Genomic DNA, 6,540 nt, shown 5'->3' on the forward strand with positions numbered 1-6,540 from the left:
GCACCGAGACATAGACTTTTACTTCTCCTAAAGAAGTAAGAAATAAATAGATCTTTGGAATTTTACAATGAGAAATAAGTAGATCAGCACAAACAAAAGTGTTCTGATCAACAAAGAAATAGATCAGCACAAATAAAATTGTTCTCATAAATTAATATCCATTTAATTTACACATTTATTTCTGTTTGCGTTAAAGTATAACTTATGATGGAAACTCAGAGCTAATGCTCTACGTGTATATCAGCAAAACACTAATGATGGTAACTCGCCAGACACTCTACCAAGTTACATTATGTATCTATGGTTCTATATATGGAAAAGAACCAAGTCAGGGTCTACTCCTTTCGGAACGCTGGCAATCTGATTACTAATGTCCGACATGGAGAGTGCAATTTTATTGGCACTCACTAAGTAGCTCTGAAACTTCTTATGATTGACCACGGGCTTATCCATCATATCCGCAAGCTTTGGCTGGTCATTATTTTGTTTCAATGGTACTATGCCAAGAGATAATTCCTCCCTCATGATGTGGTACTTGACTGCCTGTTTCCTAAAGGTCCAGTTGCCAGTGATCCAGTCGAATTTGTACAAAGCGAGGAAGCAGTGTCCGTATGTCGCTATGAACTCGATGGCGGAAAGAATAAATTTAAACTCCTCCTTGGAGAGGTAGTAACTAAAGCTCAATCTGGTCCATCCTGGCTTCAGTCCACTGTAACCCTGAAAATTTTGTGATGGCAAACAAATAACATTAATACCATGTACAGTAAAAAGCAAATTGACATTTGTTCTAATGTTTGTGATACCTCAAGGACAGCGGACCGAATGCGAAGTGAACGTTCGTTCTCGACATTGAGCAATGTGTGGCCATAGGGACCTGCGCAAGCACAACCTCCCCTCGACTGGATGCCGAAAAGATCATTCAAAAGCCTAGTCACAAAACGACCATGGAGGGGTAGTTGCTTGTGCCCCATCGTATCCAATTGTTTATCACAACCAGGCTCATCAAAATCATCAAATGGCTTCTTCACGGTTACTGATGGGTAGATTAGGAATGAGAAGATTGGTATACGATGGGCACTTGTGTTGCCTAGCACCCTAACATTTGGATTATTGACAAGCCTTTTCATTGCTATCTCTGAGAACACTCGCTCGCGAAGGTCCATCGTGTCATACCCAACATACTCCTTCACCCAAAACGCAAGCGATGCACGGATTTTTTGCAGTATCGGCGGTGTGCCAGCATCCTCACGCTCCTCGATATCGTCGTAGTATATTGTATCCTGCATATCATACGATTATTCATGTATTTACATGACACACAGTACACATATTTGGCAATGATTCGTAATTTGTTTTCTCACCTCCTCATTGAAGCCATTGACATAGGCCACTGTGCCGCATCCGCACGTTGAGGGAGGCTGGGAATGGAGCTTATACAATGATTTGTTCATAAGAAGGATGCCCGGTGTGCCCGGTCCCCCGACAAATTTGTGAGGGCTCAAGAAAACGGCATCATACCCATCGATTTCATCAGACTTCATATCAATCTTGACATAGGGTCCACTGCACAAAGGATAATAATTTAAATTTCTGGATCAAGTTTTTTTTTTGCGGGGTCTGGACCAAGTTTGTTGATCCAGCCATGAAATAGTGGAAATGAAGCACAAACTGGAATCGGCAAGTGAGAAATTCAATGTAAGATAATAGGAATGTAGAATGGTTCAATGGTTCCAAATGTGTAAAGACAAAATATTTTGTTTTCATGGCGCGCTTATATAATTATACACTATGCTTTTTACCAGTTAATTTCCGCTAAGTACACAAATCAGTAGCAACAGAAAAAACATAGTATACTGATTTGTTTTGAAGGGACGCATGCACTTTGAAGGAGCTTAGTTACACTAAGTATGGTGGTTAGCTTGGTCATAAGAGAGAATTGAATTCAGATTGTCAAATCCATGCAGGTCACATGCCACGAAAAAGAGAGCAAAGAAAGCTGAGTATCACAGCACCTCGCGGCGAAGTCGAAGCATGCGAACGCGCCGTGCTGGTGAAGAACGCGGGCGATCTCGCGCGTATCCGTCATGACGCCGGTGACGTTGCTGCACGCCGAGAAAGATCCCAGCATGGGTCGATCCGCGTACTCTGGCGATCCGAGTGCGCGGCGGAGCGCGGCGACGTTGACGAGTCCATCGGCGTCGACGCCGATCTCAACCACCTCCGCCAGGCTCTGGCGCCACGACAGAAGGTTGGAGTGGTGCTCGTACGGCCCGACGAAGACCACCCACCGCTCCTCGGCACGCAGTTGCACCGAGAGCCGGTTGCGCATCTCGACGGACGGCAATGCCACGCCGATGATCTCCTGCAGGCGCTTGATGGCCGCGGTCGTGCCGGCGCCGCAGAAGATGAGCGCGCCGCCTTGTGCACCAGCCGCGTCGTCTTGCTCCCGACGTGGCTGTCATCCGTGTGCGTGTTTCCGTAGAACGGGAGGACCTGTTTCACGAGATAGTCCTCGATGTAGCTCAGGCTCCGGCCGGACGCCGTTTGGTCGGCGTAAGTCAGCGCACGGCGCCCGAACGGCGTGTCGAACTCGACGTCCTTGCCGATCAGCTGCGACCGGAGCCACTCCACCTTGTCGTCCGTCGCCGCCGCGCCCGTCTCCGACTTGCCCGTGACGCCGAGAAGGCTCAGCAGGGTGGCGCTCATGGTGCTCTCCACCGTGTGATCCATGGATGCCGCGGCTGGGGGAGTTGGCGATGGGGCAACAGTATTTTTTTTCCCGAAAAGCGGGACTGCCCGGCCTATTTATAGATAAATAATGAGGTTCAACAAGGTCTTATAGTCTGAAAACAGAAAAAGGTCAAGCTCATAAAGAGTCACAACGCCAAAAACAAAAGGCCCAAAAGCCACAACCGGCTGGCAAAACAAAGATAGATAAACTAATCGCCTATCCTATTAAATGACCGCCATCCAAACCGGTTGAAGATATCCTGCGCTACCATCTCTCACCGGACAGATCCAGTAACCAAACGCTCCCTGGCCTCCGTCGGAGTGAGTAATAACCACATACGGATCAGCGCAGTAGCTCGGAATAAAACCTGCAAAAAATGAATAGTTGTTGTTCTGTTAAAAGCCAAATCATTTCTGCAGTTTCAAATTGCCCATAACAACGCACATACTCCTACGCGAATGTGTCTAGTTGTTTCGGACTCTATCCCAACAAGCCACGTTCTAAATAACGTACTGACCGAATTCGGAGGAGTAATGTTAAAGGCAATTCGCACCGTGCGCCACAAAACTCTCGCCAACGGGCAATCAAAGAAGAGGTGCTTGATAGTTTCATCCCGGTCACAAAAACTACACCTAGTAGATCCTGTCCAGTTGTGCTTAATCAAATTATCCTTTGTTAAAATGATTTGTTTATGTACAAACCACATAAACACTTTAATTTTCAAAGAAATTTTGACTTTCCAAACATGTTTGGAACTAGGAATAGCACTAGAGTTAATGACATCGATATACATCGACTTGACTGTGAACTCTCCAGACCTAGTAAGCTTCCAACACAACTGATCGGGCTGATGAGCTATCTGAACCTCCATCAGTCTACTCACCAAATGAAGCCATGCTTCCCACCGGTCGCCAACAAGCACCCTCCTAAACTGAATATTAAGGGGAATTGACTGCATAATCGTTGCAACAAGAGCATCACGTCGTTGAACAATACGATACAGGGACGGATACTGAAGCGCCAACGGCGTTTCACCAAGCCAAGTATCCTCCCAGAAGCGAGTGGTGTTTCCATTACCGACAATAAACTTTGTTCTATTAAAGAAGGCAGCTTTGACTCTCATAAGCCCCTTCCAAAATGGTTAGTCAGTCGGTCTCACTGTCACCTGGGACAAAGTCTTGGACTGCAGATATTTACTACGGAGAATCTGCGCCCACGTTGCCTTAGTCTCTACTGACAGCTTATACAGCCACTTACTGAGAAGACATCTGTTCTTGACTTCAAGATTCTCAATACCAAGGCCCCCTGGTACTTTGGTCGACAGATGATATCCCATTTGGCGAGTCGGTATTTTCTATTTAGTTCATCACTCTGCCAGAAGAATCGGGATCGATAGAAGTCCAGCCTTTTCCTAACCCCAACTGGTACTTCGAAGAAAGATAAGAGAAACATAGGCATACTCGTGAGCACCGAATTAATAAGAATCAATCGGCCTCCATATGACATGAGTTTGCCCGTCCAGCAACTCAGTTTCTTCTCAAACCGATCCTCGATGCACTTCCATTCTCTGTTTGTCAGCTTACGATGGTGAATGGATATACCTAAGAATGTGAAAGGTAATGCCCCCAATTCGCATCCAAACAATTGCCTATAAGCCTCTTGTTCCTCATTGGCTCTACCAAAACAGAACAACTCGTTTTTATGAAAGTTAATCTTCAATCCAGTCAATTGTTCAAATAAGCATAGCACCAGCTTCATATTTCTTGCTTTTGCCAAGTCGTGCTCCATAAAGATGATTGTATCATCAGCGTACTGCAGGATGGACACACCATCATCAACTAGATGAGGCACCAAGCCACCCACCTGACCGGCCTCCTTTTCCCTACCTATCATAATTGCCAACATATCAACCACAATGTTGAACAGAATAGGAGACATTGGATCACCTTGTCTCAGGCCCTTATGTGTCTGGAAATAATGACCTATGTCATCATTCACTTTAATTCCAACACTCCCTTTTTGTGTGAAAGATTCTACCTGACGTCGCCAAGCTTCATCAAAACCCTTCATGCGTAAGGCCTGTTGAAGGAAAAGGCCATTTGACTTTATCGTATGCTTTCTCGAAATCCACCTTGAAAACAACACCATCAAGTTTTTTTGTGTGAATCTCATGGAGCGTTTCATGAAGAACCACAACCCCTTCTAGGATGTTCCTGTCCGGCATGAAAGCAGTTTGAGTAGGCTGCACCACAGCATGTGCAATCTATGTGAGCCTAATAGTCCCGACCTTGGTAAAATTTTTGAAACTAACATTAAGAAGACAGATGAGCCTGAATTGCTCGATTCTCACAGCCTCTGTTTTCTTAGGAAGCAGGGTTATCGTTCCAAAATTCAGTTGAAAAAGCTGAAGCTGTCCAGAGAATAAATCATGGAACAACGGCAACAGATCCCCTTTAATAATATGCCAGCACTTCTTATAAAACTCAGCCGGAAATCCATCCGGGCCGGGAGCCTTATTATTTTTCATCTGCGATATGGCCTCAAACACCTCTTTCTCAGAAAAAGGAGCGGCTAAAATATCATTCTCAACAGCAGTAAGTTGAGGCACATCCTCAATCCTAGACTCGTCCAGAGACACACAGTTATCCTCTGGAGGCCCAAACAACTGCTTGTAATACTCAGTAATGTATAATTTTAGGTTCTCCTGACCAAGAATCGTTCCTTCATCTTGTTCAAGCTGAAAGATCCTCTTCTTCCTGTGTTTGCCATTGGCGATCATGTGAAAGAATTGAGTGTTCGCGTCCCCTTGGACTACTCTTTGGACCTTGGCCCGCAATGCCCACTTTAATTCTTCTTCACGAAGAAGCTCTTTCAGCCTCATCTCTGCGTCAAGCTTGCCATGAAGTTCTAGGGCTGGCAGAACCGTGGTCTCTGCTTTTACATCTAGGGACTGAATAAGGGTAAGGAGCCGTTCCTTTTCGACCTTATAGATCCCGCTGAGATGCTTAGCCCACCCACGTAGGAAACTTCTCAAGTTCCTAATCTTATTCTGCCAACGCTCAAGCGCAATCCTACCTCCTACATCCTTAGCCCACTCTCTGGCTACGAGATCAAGGAAGCCTTCTCTTTCAAACCAAGGAAGTTCTAATGAAAATAAATTTTTGTTACCCAAGTGTGTGGCCTCACCAGAGTCAACAAATAAAGGCGTGTGGTCAGAAATACCATGAGAAAGTGCCTGAATTGTTACAAAGGGAAATTTCTGTTCCCATTCGACACTAGCCAGTACACGATCCAACTTTTCAAACATCGGATTTGGCATCGCGTTAGCCCAGGTGAACTTTCTTCCCGAAAGCTCTATCTCTCTCAGATCCAAGCTTTCAATGATAGTATTAAACATGAACGACCATCTGCCGTCAAAGTTATCATTGTTCTTCTCATCACGCCTTCTAATAATGTTAAAATCACCCCCACCAGGATTGGAAGCTGCTCAGAGCCGCAAATCCGAACTAGATCAGCCAAGAAATCAGGTTTGAGTTTGGGCTGTGCGGCACCATATACCGCCACAAGAGCCCAATTAAACCCATCAGCCTTCGACCACACCCTAAACTTAACAGCAAAATCTCACATGACCACACTTCGGACTTCGAGTGAATCACATCTAACTCCGAGTAAGATCCCACCCGATCTTCCTCGCGGTGGCAGACAATGCCAGTCAAAATCAATACCGCCCGATAAAGTATTGAGAAATTGTGGCGAAAAATTATCTCTACCGGTTTCCGACAATGCGATAAAGTCCAACCTATGCTCGA

At 45.5% G+C, this 6,540-nt stretch overlaps 1 pseudogene; it reads right to left on the reverse strand.

Annotated features, from left to right (window-relative positions):
* Window positions 1-306: 306 nt before the first annotated feature.
* On the reverse strand, window positions 307-2,730 carry LOC123049682 (probable cysteine desulfurase; annotated as a pseudogene).
* Between the last annotated feature and the right edge of the window lie 3,810 nt (window positions 2,731-6,540).

This window comes from Triticum aestivum, chromosome 2D (genome assembly GCF_018294505.1).
Source record: "Triticum aestivum cultivar Chinese Spring chromosome 2D, IWGSC CS RefSeq v2.1, whole genome shotgun sequence".
NCBI lineage: Eukaryota > Viridiplantae > Streptophyta > Magnoliopsida > Poales > Poaceae > Triticum > Triticum aestivum.